Below are 15,486 nucleotides of genomic sequence, written 5' to 3'. Positions count from 1 at the left end.
GAAACATCGCATGCTTTTCCAAAAATGTATGCTTTTTCTTTATTACAAATAAAATTTAATTGAAACCAGAAAACGTTAAGTTCTAATTACTACATATACCATTTAGGACTAGTTTTTAGAACAACCTGGCACACTGAGATTTTCCACTAATTCAATGGTTAAAGGTTGAGAAGCACAACCTAGTGGTTCTAATCTATTGATTATGTAGATATATATATTTGTATACATGTATTTAAGCTGAAGAACCTTATATAAAGCAGATAAATGCTCAGATCTTCTGTTTGATCTGGAGATAGAGACCTCAAGTCATCACTATTCCTCTTCTCCTTATGTCTCTCTTTCTCCCTATCCATTGATCTTGTCCAGGTGATAAAATCTCAAAATCCATATAACACCAAAAGCGCAAGCAACAGAAAAAAAATTAGATAAACTGGGCTTCATCAGAATTGGGCTTCATCAAAATTTAAAACTTTTATGCATCAAAGAACACTATCAAGAAAGTGAAGAGACAACTCAGAGAATGGGAGAAAATATTTGCAAATCATGTATCTGAAAAGGGTCTAGTATCCAGAATATATAAAGAATTCTTACAACTTAATGACAAAAAGGCAAATAACCCAGTTTTTAAATGAGCAAAGGAGTTAAATACACATTTTTCTAAAGAAGATATACAAATGGCCAGCTAGCACATGAAGGGAAATGCATTAGTCATTAGGGAAACGCATTTCAAAATCACAGTGAGATACCACTTCACATCGTTTAGGATGAGTAGAATTAAAGAAAAAAAATGAGTGTTGGCAGGGATGTGGAGAAATTGGAACCCTCATACATTGCTGGTGGGAATGTAAAATGATGCTGCTATAGAAAACAGTTTGAGTAGTCTTCAAAAAGTTTGACATAGAATTACTGTATAAGTCAGCAGTTCCACTCCTGGGAATATATCCAAAAGAATTGAAAACAGGTGTTCAAACAAAAACTTGCATACGAGTGTTCTTAGCAGTGCTATTCACAATAACCAAAAGATTGAAACTACGCAGCTATCCATCAAATGATGAATGGATAAACAAATGTGGTATATCCATACAAAGGAATATTATTCAGCCATAAAAGGAAGAAAATACTGATACATGCTACAACATGGATGAACCTTGAAAACATTATGCATTCCTTTTAAATGAAACATTCAAAATAAGCAAACTCATAGTGACAGAAAGCAGATTAGTGGTTGCCAGGGGCTGAGGGGAGAGGGGATTGGAGAGTGACTGTTTAATAAGTGTGGAGTTTCCTTTTGGGGTAATGAAAATGTTCTGGAACTAGATAGTGGTGATAGTTGCACAACATTGTGGATGTATTACATGTTACTAATGGCAAATTTTATTTTATAATAAATTTAAAAACAATTCAAATTCTGACTGGGCCCAGGCAGGTAATGGAAGTTAATAAACCTGGCCAGGGGTGGGACTCCAGCAAACTGGAGTGTGGGGGTCCCTCTTAAAGGGGACAGCTACTACACAGCTCCCGTGGGTGGTTGCCAGGACAGAACTGGGGCCCACTGTTGCTAGACTGCCCAATGCTTCAAGAAAAGTAACAGCATCTCAGACTTTGATGAACATATGAGTCACCTGGTGATCTTGTTGAAATGCACATTCTGATTCAGTAGGTCTATGGTGGGACCCAAGAATGTGCATTTCTAACAAGCTCCCTGGTGGGGCTGCAGCCCCACCAACCACGCTTGGAATAGCAAGGGCCTGGCTCACAGGTTCTCAAACTTGGCTGCACATTGGAAGCGGCTGGGGAGTTTAAATAACACTGATGCTTACAGTCCACCCCCAGAGATTCTGATGTCATTGGTCAGGGGTGGGATCTGGGCATCAGATTTCATCAAGCACCCTCCTACCTCTCCGCCACCGCCCCCCCCAACCGCCGTGTTAATTCTAATGGGCAGCGGACTTTGAGAGCCAGCACGCTAGATGACCCTCTAGGCTCCACGCGGCTCTAAGAGTTTCTGAGGCTCTGCAATATTTCTGGAGGACAAGGTAACAATTCTCCCCCAGGGTAACCTTTTGCGAATAATTAGCCCCTAGAACCTCCTCCCCACCAAAGCATTCCAAGCTTGAATACTGAAGGACGGGGACCATAGCTCAGATGCTGTGCAGGCCCTGGTATTTTGTAACTCTTGACAACCGGTTTGGTTTCCTTTTACCGGTAACTCCCTCTCCTTTGGCTTCCTGACCTTTGCTAGTGAGTTTCGAGTTATTGGGTCTGAATTGTTAGCTGACGCCTCGACCAAACTAAAACGAGACTCCTCCTTTAGAGAAAGGAAGAGTGCATGCCCCAATCTGTACGTCCCACACGGTGGCAGAAGCTGTAGGACCTGCCCAGAGCACAGCAGCATGAGTCACACTGGTGGGGGCACAAAAGAAAAGCAGGCGAGGAGAATAGGCCAGTGGCTGTGTTCTTGCCTCTCCCCATTCAGTCCTGAGAAAAACCTGTGACTACATCTCTCTTCCTGCTTTGTACCTCTCTCAGCTCCCAGACCAACTGTGATCCTGGCTGAAAGAGGGTAATTAAAGCACAGAAAGAATTGAAAGCCCTCAGCAGAACCTGAAAAAGAGCAGGCACATAAGAATGGAAGCCAGGAAGGGGAATGAGAAACTTGGCAGTGTTTCCTGACAGGGCCTCCTCTCTAAGAGCGTTGCTGTCTGAGATGACGGGATGTGAACATATTTGTCTTTATCGTTAAGTAAATAGTACATGTGTGTGGCTCCCTTTTTTATTTTTATTTTTCCCCTGATTTCCCGGGGCTTTACCCCTTAATGTGGTCACTTAGAACTTCGTTGGCATAAATTCCCATTAGGAGAACATCTGTCGCAAGGAGCATGCCAACTCGGAAATGAGCCCAATCCTATTGACATAAACTGCATGGATTTAGCAATCCAGGAAATGCAGTCTCTTTTGGCTGTGACTGACCCTCCTTCTGGAGAAACTTACATTTCAACTTCTCTGAGCCAAAAGATAAAGAGATTGAGGAAAAAACATCATATTGGAACCTTGATCAATAAAATGTGTGCGCAAAGGGATTTAGAAAACATCTTAAAGACTCACAAGAATTTTCTTTCCAGGAGCAATAAGGAGTGGGAGGGTCCGAATAATTCAACTAAGGACAGGGCCCAGGAGGAAAAATGACCCTCAGCACTGGAAGCCAAAATCCTTTGTCACTCACAGACCACTAGGGCAGATCTCCCATTCTCTGCATTCCCCAGATCCTGAATATGGCCCAGGGGACTTTGCTTCTTACTGCCTCTTCCAGGAAGGCCGCCCTGACTCCCTCCTTTGGCTGCCTAGGAACCCCTTTGTGCTGGTGTTGTGGCACTTCCACACCAGAGATGATACCTGCCTGCTGTCCTCACTAGATTATCAGGTCCTCGAGAGCTGAGACCATCTGACTCAGCCCGACGTCTCCAGAACCTAGCACAGTGTCTGGCACAGAGTAGCTGCTCCATAAATGTTTGTGGAATTAAATAAATAGAATGAATAATATTGAATAAGCCTAGTTGGATGTCTCACCGGCACTGAAAACTCAAGGTCCCAAGCTGAACCCTGCCACCACCTCAGCTCTGCTTATCCGCCTGTGGTGACAGGGAGTACTCGACTTCGGAACAGCCCATTCCATTGTTGTCTGGCCATGGCCATTATTTATTGCAATAATAACAATAACAACAATAATAGTAAATGCTTATATGGTGCTATTTTACATTTATTAATTAATCTCATTTTCATAACTACTCAATGAGTATGTTCACTAATCTCAGTTTATCGATGAGACAACTAAGGCACAGGGATGTTAAGTAACTTGTTCAAGGTCATAAGCTAAGAAGTGACAGAGCTGGATTCAGCCAGGCACAGAGCTCAGCCCCAGTATCGATATTCTTACCACTAAACTCTAAGTCTCTAAGTGAGAACAATTCTTCCTCTTACTTCCTCCACCAATGTTCTGCCCGAGTTAGTGCAGAGCTGGGGTCAGAAACCAGGTCCTTGCAGTACCCCACGTGGCTGATCAAGTGACCTGAAACAGACAGGGCTCTCTCTGCCTGAAGCTGGTCCCAGAGTCACTGTTGCCCATCTGGGTAGGGCCCAGGGAGGATGAATGTGGTCCAGGGTTCATCTGTTATGTGGATGAACTCCAATCCACATAATGGGGTTATAGGCTTGTGGTTTCCTGTTTTCTTCCTACCCCCAATTGGGGTTTTCCTTTCAATTACTTTTATAACAAATGTGGTTGCAGCTTCAAACCACAAACCACTTTTATTTTATTGGCAAGTGCTTCCTCTAATAGTTGTAGTTCTGTTTAATAGGTGTACTATTTATCACCAGATGCACTTGTTTTTTACAGTTTTTATAATGCTTGGAAATTGGCTGTGTCTCTGGCTCCCATCCCTTCTCTGGTCCCACTACTACTGGGCTAGCTTAGCTCCCACCATCTTTTGCCTGAACAACCGCTAAATTGGTCTCCCAGCCTCCAGGCTGACCACTTATGATCCACCTTCCACTTGGCCTCACAGCTTCATTTTTTTAAAATACAGCTTTGACCTTGAGACTCCTCTGCTCAAAAATCATTCGACTCCAAGTCTGTAGCTAATTTGAAGTCCCCGTCACCTGGTTCCAGTAGCCCTTTGAGGGACTTTCCTTCCATGAATCCTCATTGAACTTTATGCTTTAGTCAAACTGGACAAGTTTGTATTTTCTAGAGCAGTCCTGCATCGCTCCGTTCCTGCTTCTCTCTCCCTGCAATTCTTTTGTTCATACACTCACTCATTCTTTCATTTACGTATTCACTCATTCATCAACTTTACGACACCCTTGTTCCAATCCAGATCCTGTGCTGAGAACTAGGAATATAGCAATGAATTCATCATGGTCCTCCTCTCAAGGAGTGTAAAGTCTCCGTGGTCCAATCCATCACCACCTGTCACAATCTTACCTGAAAGACTACTATTCTCCTCTCCTTGAAGCCTTTTCAGCTGGAAGGCTTCAGCTGGAAGTAACCTCTTCCCTCCTTTGAGGCGTCTCCCTTACCCTCCACCTCCATCTCCCAAGCATCCCCATCTTCCAACCTTCTGTCTTGCATTATAATTATGCAGCTGCCTTATTTCCTCTGGATGATACAAGATGCACTTTGGCTTCTTGAGGCAGAACCCCTTTGCATCCAGGGAACATCAGAGGAGCTGGCCCAGACTGGACACCTATCCAGTCAATGCTGCTGATCAACACTGCATCCACCATTGGTCGGGGATAACACATCTCAGGGAAGTTATACAAAGCACTCGTGAAAGGCAGTGGCTCCCAGCTTTATTGAGATTTAATTCACGTACCATAGAGTTCACCCATTTAAAGTGTGCAATTCAATCATTTTCAGTATATTCACAGAGTTATGCAGCCATCACCATCATCTACTTTAGAACATTATCATCACCCCAGGACAAACCCCATACCCATTAGCAGTCACTGCCATATCCCCGCAAACCCTCTCAGACCTAGGCAACCGTTAACCTGCTTTCTGTCTCTGTAGATTTGACTGTTCTAGACATTTCATATAAATAGAATCATACAATATGTGGCCTCTTGTGTCTGGCTTCTTTCATTTAGCATAGTATTTTCAAGGTTCATCTACGTTGTCTCATGTATCAATATTTCATTTTTTTAAATTCCCAAATAACGTTCCATGTATGAATATACCACATTTTATTTGTCCATTCATCAGTTGATAGACATTGAGTTGTTTCTACTTTTTGACTATTATGAATAATGATACTATGAACATCCGTGTACAAATTTTTGAGTAGATATGTGTTATCATTTCTCTTGAGTATCTACCTAGGAGTGGAATTGCTGAGTCTTGTGTAAGTCTGTGTTTAATATGCTGAGGAACTGCCAGACTGTTTTCCAAGTGACTGCATTATTTCATATTCCCACCAGCAATGTATGAGGGTTTCAATTTCTCCACATTTTTGCCAATACTTGCTATCTTCTTTTTTATTATAGCCATCCTAGTGGATGTGAAGTGGTATCTCACTGTGGTTTTGATTTGCATTTCCTTAAAGGTTAATGATGTTGAGCATCTTTTGATGTGCATATTGGCCATTTGTATATCTTCTTGGAGGAATGTCTATTCAAGTTCTTTGCCCATTTTCAAATTGGATTATTTGCTTTTTTATTATTGAGTTGTAAGTTTTCTTTATATATGCTAGATATCCCAGGGTTTTTAATTGTTTTCTTTATGCTTTCTGTATTTTCTAAGTTTTCTACAATGATCATGAATGACTTTGGTAAACAGAATATCTAATATGTGATACCAACATACTTGAAAATTTAGAAATTGTCCTAATCAAATTTATGAATGACATTAAACTGGAAAGGATGATTAATGCATTTGGGGGTTTCTTTTCTTTTCTTTTACAAAATCAAGATCCATTCTTGGAGGAATGAAGCTGTGGGTCAAATATAAAATTAAATGTGAACTTCCCCACTTCAGTTCAAAAATTCTGTCAGGGTGTTTGATGAAGTGGTCTCTTTCTGCATGTGTGAGGTGACCTTAGATGACCTCCAGGACCATGTTCAACCTTCAGTGTCTTTGATTCTCAATTTAGGTAGAAGTAAAACTCTCTTGGGAAAGGTGCATGAAAAAACAATCTGGCATCCCACAAACTCAGTGGGAACCAACATGTGACATGACTGATAAAAAGAGATGATGTGATCTGAGGTGACGAGAGCAAAAGCAGAGTGTCTGAACTGAGGGAGATGTTTGTCCCAGTTTTGAGCTGCTCAGACCACATCTGGAGCTTGTGCCCACTTCTGGACAACACCCAGGGAATCAGAGAGCCATCCATGTGGCCAGGATGGGGAGGGAAGGGCTGGGAAACCCTATCATATGAAGAAAGGGCTGGGAGGGAGGCCAATTCAGAAGATTCATGATCAAGGTGCCACATCTCCAAAGGGCTTCCCCAGGCAGAGGGTGTAGATGTGGTCGGCTAGGCCTGTATGATCTTGCTTAAGGGGAGATTCATAGCAGTCTCACAGGGCAGGATTTCTTCTCACCTCAGACCACCAGACCCAGGACCACACTCATGGCCTGCTCTGTGGCCGCTCATCTCAGGAGTTGAAGACAGAAGTGGTGACAGATGCAAGTCTGACCCGAGGTCCACACTGCAGGGACAAGAAGGCATCAAAGACTCTCTAGGGTAGCAAATCCATATTGTGGGGTCCAAGCTGGTAATGAAAATGAAGCAAGTTGGGCACTTGCCTTTTTTTGTGTGTGTGTAAGGAAGATCAGCTCTGAGCTAACATCCATGCCAATCCTCCTCTTTTTGCTGAGAAAGACTGGCCCTAGCCTAACATCCGCAAGTTGGGCACTTGCCTTTTTAATGCATAGATATTTCTTCATTTCCACAGATAAATACGTCGTGCCCTATTTTTCTTAAAACAAATGACTCAGTCTTTTATTTTTCCTTTTTGGACAAAGACATGTTAAGAAAATTCTTTTTGTTTTTACAATAAGAAAAACAACAGCACACGTGCAATGAGAAATGGCATCGCTGGTCATCCTCGTTGCTGGGGCGACAATAGGGAACTGAGGGCACAGCTGTTATAGGGCTGCAGCAGGCCCAGTGAGGCCAAGCCTTCCACTTTGGTAAAGAGGAGCTAAAAATCTGCTTTTTTATGTGAAATCTTCCAGTTTCTAAATATTGAGGCTGATGTTTAGAAAACATCATGCAGGCTTGAAATCCCTCTGCAACCCCTCAACACCCAGGGAAGCAGCCGTCTCTGTCTGTGGACTGCTCTGACCGATAGGAATGGACTCTTCAAATTAAACTGAAATCAATCTCTTTATAGTACACCGGCCCAACTACCCCTGATCTGCATGGCCTCTGCCATTAGTTCTAATCCTAGTCTCTAGGCCACTCCATTCATTCATTCATGCATTCATGCATTCATTCATTCACATACACATGCGTGCACACACACACACAAGCCCCAGAGGCTTGGTTGCACAGCATTTGTTGAGTCCAGTGGATCCTGATGTGAGTGCCCCATGGGTAGAAAATGTGTTTTCATTATCTCTGAGTGCCTTGGGGCCTCCTTCCCACAGAGGGCCAGGAATAGAGGGAGGTCGCCTGTGGGGTGGGAACTCTGCAACCTCCCAATTCCTCTACTGGATGAAGGCTGCCTGGGAAGTAATTCCCTCCTGGACCTTGTGTGCAGCTCTCCTTCTGGGCAGCAGCCTGGCACAGTCAGCAGGAGCACGGGGTTTACTGGACCTGTGGCCCTGGGCAAGTCACTGATGTCCCAGCCTTGGCCTCAGCATGGCGTTAACACCCCCTCGCGTATTTTGAGGCATGGATAAGCCGTTTTAAGGGGAAAGTGCTACACAGCGTCAGTATTGTGACAAGTGGTATTGACGCAGAGGCGTGCGTGGAAGGAACTTGGAGTCCCACAGGGCGGGGTTTGAATCCAGGCTCAGCTGCTTTGGGCAGATTATCTAATCTCAATGAGCCTCGATTTCCTCAGCTATAAAATAGGGACAAACCTGCTTGCTCTACAGGTCTTTGGATTAGAAATTAAAAATAATGCCGCAGGTCGGATGTCCTGCACAGTGGGCGCCCCGGAATGGGCGGCAGTTGTTGCTGTAACCGATAACCAGTAGAGGGCACCAAACTACTCCATAAAGGAAACTGCCCTGGCGTCCCGGCCACAAGGGCAAGACAGCCTTTACACAAAGGCTGCGGGAGACCCACCAAGTAGGTAGATTTACACACACATACTCCTTTTTTATTGGAAAGTTAGAAATTACACTTTACATTGTACCCTGATGGGGGGTGGGGTCACTTATTAACAAAAGCAGCTTGGAGTGGTGGAAAGAGCACACCGAAGAGGAAGGCTCTCTAGGACACGGGTTCTTGTCCTTGTGCTGTGTGACCTGGGACAAGTCCCTACCTGTGTCTGGACCCCCTCTTGAAGCCCGAGAGGGTCGGACCAGGTGATCTCTAAGGGACCTTCCAGCTGTCTGTTACTAAAATTCTGGGACAAATGCATTTCATGAAACACGCAGGTGGTGGGGGTCGGGATGGGGGGAATGGACTAAACGACCTCTGGATGCCCTCGCTTGGCTGCGATTGGATGATTTACACACAATCAAGGGAAGCCACGTACGGGCTAATCCCAGCCTTACAAAGGAGTGCGCTGAGAGTCCTTGGGTGGTGGCGATGTTTTTCTGCGAGCACACACGATGCTTATCATCTTTTGTGCAGGTTGATGCCGAAGCCACGGAGACCACCCAGCCTGACAAAGAAAGGAATTCTTGTCTGCAGTTGACAGCCCTCAGGTTGACGGCTTTCCATTTGCCCCGGAGGCTGTCACTTGCAGAACAATGGCAACGAGCAGGGTGGCTCTCACCTGAGACTGGCGCTGCCGCCAGCGTGTGGGGGCAGGGGGAGAGGGGGTGCTGTTGTCTCTCCTCCCTGGGTCTGAGGCTGTGAGATCACTCCACCTGCAGCCGACGAGCTTGGAGAGACTTGCTTTCCTCGTGGAGGGTGTCACACTCTACAGATCAGAAAGCCCAAGCGCCTAAGACATTATTCTTCATTAAAAAAAAAGATTATAATGAATTACCGATACACACAAAACATAAATCAATCCTAAAAGCATTATGTTGAGCGAAAGAAGCCAGACAACAAGAGTGCATACTGTGTCACCCCATTTCTATGAACTTCTAGAACAGACAAAACTAAGCTATGGTGATGGAAATTAGATCAATAGCTGCTTCCTTAGGAGAGGGAAAGGTTGCCTGCAACGGGACACGGAGGAACTTTCCAGGGGATGGAAACATTCTACGTCTTGAGTGGTGATGACATGGGTGTCCCTAGGTACCTTCGTAAAACTCTGGACTGTGCACTTAAAATCAGTGCATTTTACTGTACGAAAATTATACTTACATAACGTTGATAAAAACTGAATTGCGTTAAAAAGTTTCATGACTTTTCTGATTCTCAAAAGAATTACATGTTCACATTAGAAGATTAAGAAAATACAGTTGTGTTTTAAAAAAAAGAAATTAAAATCATCCATAATCCCATTACCCAGAGGTAAACCTGGTTATCATTTTGATATTGGTAGTGTCAGACCTTTATTTTCACAAATATGAAATCATACAGGTTTGTGATCTGTATTATCATTAATTTATTTATGCATTGAATTGGCAATATAGATACATAGTTAAAACTTCAAAAGGTACAAAAGGGCATTAAGTAAAAAATAAATCTCTCTCCCAGTCCCCCTCTCCAGAAGCAATTACTCCCATCATTTACTTGTATATTCTCCCAAAGATACATTATGCATTTACAAGCATATATGTATGATGATCCTTAAGGAAAAATATTGTAGTGTGCTCTACACACAATTTGCACCTGTATCAACCTGTCTTTTTAATATATGACAACGTGAATATCTTTCCATGTCATTAAAATTTTTCTACAATGTCATTTTTAAGTAGACTTTTTTTTTTATAATTTTATTTATTTATTTATTTTTCCTCCAAATCCCCAGTAGATAGTTATATGTCATAGCTGCACATCCGTCTAGTTGCTGTATGTGGGCTGCGGCCTCAGCATGGCCAGAGAAGCGGTGCGTTGATGCGCGCCCGGATCCAAACCCAGGCCACCAGCAGCGGAGAGCGTGCACTTAACCACTAAGCCACGGGCCGGCCCCTAAGTAGACTTTTGATTGAAGTAGAACATAAAAACAGAAACATGCAAAAATTGTAGGTGTAAAGCTCAAAGTGTTTTCACAAATTGAATCTACTTTTATATCACAGTATCACTATAAAATAAGAGAACATTACTAGCATCCCAAAAATGCTTTTGGACCTTCTCCTAGTGATTGTCTCCTGTCCCCCAAAAGTAACCACTATCCTGACTTCTGATTTCTAATTTCTAATGAGTTTTGCCTGGTTTTTGAACTTTATACAGTGTTTATTCTTATGTCTATTTTCTTTCATTCAACAGCACATGAATGAGATTAATTCATGTTCTTGCATATAGCAACAGTTCATTCACACTTATTGCCATATAGTATTCTTTTGTATAAACATATCACAATTTATTTATCCATTCTACTGTTGATGGACATGTGGGTTGTTTCCAGGTTTGGGCTATTATAGCTGCTATGAACATTCTTTAGATTTCTTTTGGTGGACATACGTTTACATTTCTGTGCATATATGCTTAGGAGTGCAATTGCCAGGTCATAGGGTATGTTCAGCATTAGCAGGAAAAGACAGTCTCCAAAATGGTTGCAGCTATTTTCACGCTCTCTTGCAGTGCGTGAGACTTCCAATTGCTCTACATCCTCACCTACAAAATCAATGTTAATGCTGCATAGCCTCTCACTATACGGATATTCTGTACTTTATTTTACCTGTTTCCCATAGTTCAGGGACTCCTGACTCTTTGTGCCATAGACACAGGTGCTCTGATAAAGCCTGAGGATGCTTTCTCAAACATGACATAGTAAAATATGGGCTTCATTATTAACCCACTAAATGAGAACATTCAGCAGCAGGTCTAATAATCACAGTAACTTCAAAATTCCAAAATGAGTATAAACATTTGTGCTGCTTTTCCTGTGAAACGCATGTTTTGGCTTTTGCCAATTTTTTTAACGGCCTATTTATTTTCAAATTTTTATATAAGAACTCCTTATGTGTTACAGATAATAACCATCTCGGTGAAATGTTACAATTGTTTTCATTTGTCATTAGCTTTGCCATTTTGTTTGTTTTTTTTCATAACAGCTATATAGGTTCTTTAAATAATAGCTTTAATGAGAAATAATTCACATACTATAAAATTCACCCCACTAAAGTACACAATTTAGTGGTTTTTAGCATATTCACAGAGTTATGAAACCATCACTATCATCTAATTACAGAACATTTCCATCACCCCAGAAAGAAACCTCAAACTCATCAGTAGTCATTCCCCATTTCCCCAGACCTCATCTCTGGGTACGACTAATCTATTTCTATTTCTATTCTGGACAGACTAATAGGAGTTGCCTATTCTGGACATTTCATATAAATACATGAACATACAAAAAATATGCATACAATGTGTGGTCTTTTGTGACTGGCTTCTTTCACTCAGCATAGTGCTTTCAGTGCTCATCCATGTTGTAGCATGTGTCAGTACTTAATTCTATTTTATGGCTGAATAATATTCTATTGTATGGATATACCAGATTTTTTTTTATCCGTTTATCAGTTGATAGACATGTGGGTTGTTTCCACTTTTTGACTATCGTGAGTAATGCTGCTATGAACATTCATGTACAAGTTTTTGTGCAGACATATATTTTCATTTCTCTGGGTATATACCTAGGAGTGGAATTTCTGGATCACGTCGTAAATCTATGTTTAACATTTTGAGGAACTGCCATATTGTTTTCCAAAGTGGCTGCATCATTTTAAAATCCCACTAGCAATGTATGAGGTGTTTATAGTTTTCTAATAAATAAGATTTTAAAAATTTACATAGTAAAATAAAACAATGTTTTTCTTTACGATTTCTGTCTATGTGTCATTCTTAGAAAGGCTTTCACCATTCCAAAATTATAGAAATAGTCATAATTTTTTTTCTTTCTTTTAGTATGTCTACATTTTTCCCTTTTGTAATTAAAAACTTGAAACAACCACTTGGAATCTACATTATGCAATGCCAGGTCTTCCTACACTTTCTGCCATTTTGATAGTTTTGATAGACTTCTTAATCCAGTTCTCTCTGCCTTATAATTAATGGCAATTTTTCCCAGATTCTGGCCTCAGTTATCAGTCTTCAGAGGTGTGGTGAATTGTTATTGGAATCTTTTCTTCAGAAGTTTTTATGACTGTTTCAGATACTTCTAACCAAATGTCTTTTTTCTTTTTGGCATATGATTTTTAAAGAAACTGCTCATTTGAATGTGTTTTTCAGTGGTATAAGCATTTTATCAGCATTGGAATAAAAAAGCTATGGGTGGTGTTCTGGATACTTCATGCATCATGTCTTCCATTGTCTTTAGACTGAACGGAAGCCCAGTGTTTGGTGAGAAGACGAAGCTTGGCTAGGTAAGTGGGGAAGGGACTGGGGGAGGCCAAGAGAAGTTTGGGTGTCTTTGGGAAACGTTTGTTAGGTTTTCTGGCCTGTTCCCTGTTTTTTCTCACTCCCCCCACCGCCTCAGAACCAGAAAGTGGACTGTTTCCGCTTGTAATGCTGTAACCAAGCCTCACATTTCCAACTTTTCCTAGCATTTTTATTCTGTTTTATCCTTACTACAATCCTGGGAGGTTAGACAGGACCCAGGGCTCGTTAGCTCCATTTTACAGATGAGGAAACAGAGCCCCAGGAGGGTAAACGCTGAAATCATCAGGCTGGGACACGGCACAGCTGTATCGTAACAGTCAGGGCTCCTGACTCAAAGTCTCGAAAACCCCGTTCAGCAAGGAAAGAGGGTCAGAGGTCCAGGGTGTGTACACATACGGCCCTCAAAAGGAATGTGGGGTTTTGTGGTTTGGGTTTTTCTTCCCCTTTCTAAGTACGCTTGCTTCGCATGCCAGCAAAGGGTGTGCGTCTGTGTGTCAGGGGCAGGAGGGGGAGTTGCAGGGCTGCCTGTCATTCCTAAGCCATTTTATAAAGGAGGTCAGAGCACAGAGGCTGCGATGAAGCTCACTAGTCCCTTCTGGTCTTCTGGTCTCTCATCAGATCCGAGCTTCTGCAAGGGAATGACCTGGAGTGAGACTCAACCTGACGGTGGGAACTGGGCTTCGATTCCATGTGACATGACTCATTAAATGGTTTATTGTGATCTGTATGTGTGCTTTTATGACCAGAGAGATAGAGAAACTCTCTGCTTTGTGGGCTCAAAAATAAAAATTGAAGAGATAAAGTCTTTGCATGTCTGTGACACTGTATATCTCAATGTGAAGTGTCCTTTGTGGGCGATTAAAAAAAGATTTCCTGATCAAATGCTTTAAGCAAATGCTACATAGTACACACCCCTCTTGGAGATTCACAATGAAAATTAGTATATTTGAGGCTCCAAGAAGTCGTGCAAGAATGAGGGCTGTTGAATACTTTAGAGTTTACCTAATGTCTCTAATCCCTGAACCCTTTCTCAGGTAACAGCTAAGACTTCTTGCCAAATGATAGTTCGGTGGAACTTATCTTGCATACTGCTGCTATAGGACACAAATTTCCATACACATGTTTACTAGTAACAATAGCAATACTTTAAAGCATTAGTACATCCCTCCGTTAATTCCAGTTTATGACTTTGAGCAAGGCTGACAATGTTTTTGAGCCTAAATAAATGGAGGTTAAATTCTATTACAACAAACCCCAAGAGGCTGCCCAAATTCTTTTTTTTTTTTTCTTGCTGAGGAAGATGCACCCTGAGCTGCCACTCTTCCTCTATTTTGTTTGTGAACTGCCACATAGCATGGCCACTGACGAGTGGTGGAGGTCTGCGCACGGGAAGCAAACCTGGGCCGCCAAAGCAGAGCACACCGAACTTAATCACTAGGCCACTGGGGCTGGCCCCCAAATTCTTTTTCTTTTGTGCTGTGCTTTTAAATCTATCAAATATTCCAAATTCTTTTTCATTTGTGCTGTGCTTTTAAATGTATCAAATAATCCTTGTTATAAGTTTACTATATCAGAAACCAAATGCTTTTTTGATCACACATGTTTTTATTGTATAAGAAATTTATTGTAATATATTTTCATCTGTATTGCACTTATTGAGTGACTCAAACATGGTATCTCTGTTAATATTCATAAAATATCTTATTTTCAAAACTTTCAGTATTGTTATATCATCATTAATTTTTATTTATTTATTTATTTATTTATTTTGTGAGGAAGATCAGCCCTGAGCTAACATCCGTGCTAATCCCCCTCTTTTTGCTGAGGAAGACCGGCTCTGAGCTAACATCTATTGCCAATCCTCCTCCTTCTTTTTTTTCCCCAAAGCCCCAGTAGATAGTTGTATGTCATAGTTGCACATCCTTCCAGTTGCTGTATGTGGGACGCGGCCTCAGCATGGCCAGAGAAGCGGTGCGTCGGTGCGCGCCTGGGATCCGAACCCGGGCCGCCAGTAGTGGAGCCCGCGCACTTAACCGCTAAGCCATGGGGCCGGCCCTCATCATTAATTTTTATTGAAGTTGCATATGTAATTTTTATGAAAATATATAGATGGATTTTCCCATTTATTTGGGGCATTAAAATATTTCTGAATAGAATTTTTTTATTACAAGAATAATTTATGAGCCCTTTTAAATTTTTAGAAAATACAGAAAAGCAGGGAAAAGTCCATTACCTATTCTCTCAAATACAACCACTATGAACATTTTCATCGTCTTTTCTTCTAAGCATATATAGTTTTTACATAGTTGAAATC

The 15,486-nt window shown here is 41.8% G+C and overlaps 1 long non-coding RNA gene across 1 annotated transcript; it reads left to right on the top strand.

Annotated features, from left to right (window-relative positions):
* The first annotated feature begins 1,960 nt into the window (after nucleotides 1-1,960).
* LOC147913258 (uncharacterized) lies at nucleotides 1,961-13,974 on the top strand. Its single transcript, XR_015549037.1, has 3 exons — nucleotides 1,961-2,036; nucleotides 13,023-13,156; nucleotides 13,791-13,974. It is a non-coding gene; the product is annotated as an uncharacterized LOC147913258 (long non-coding RNA).
* Nucleotides 13,975-15,486: the final 1,512 nt, after the last annotated feature.

Source organism: Ceratotherium simum, chromosome 29 (genome assembly GCF_057802395.1).
Source record: "Ceratotherium simum simum isolate JZ-2026a chromosome 29, ASM5780239v1, whole genome shotgun sequence".
NCBI lineage: Eukaryota > Metazoa > Chordata > Mammalia > Perissodactyla > Rhinocerotidae > Ceratotherium > Ceratotherium simum.
This window is presented reverse-complemented; position numbering and strand designations above follow the sequence as displayed.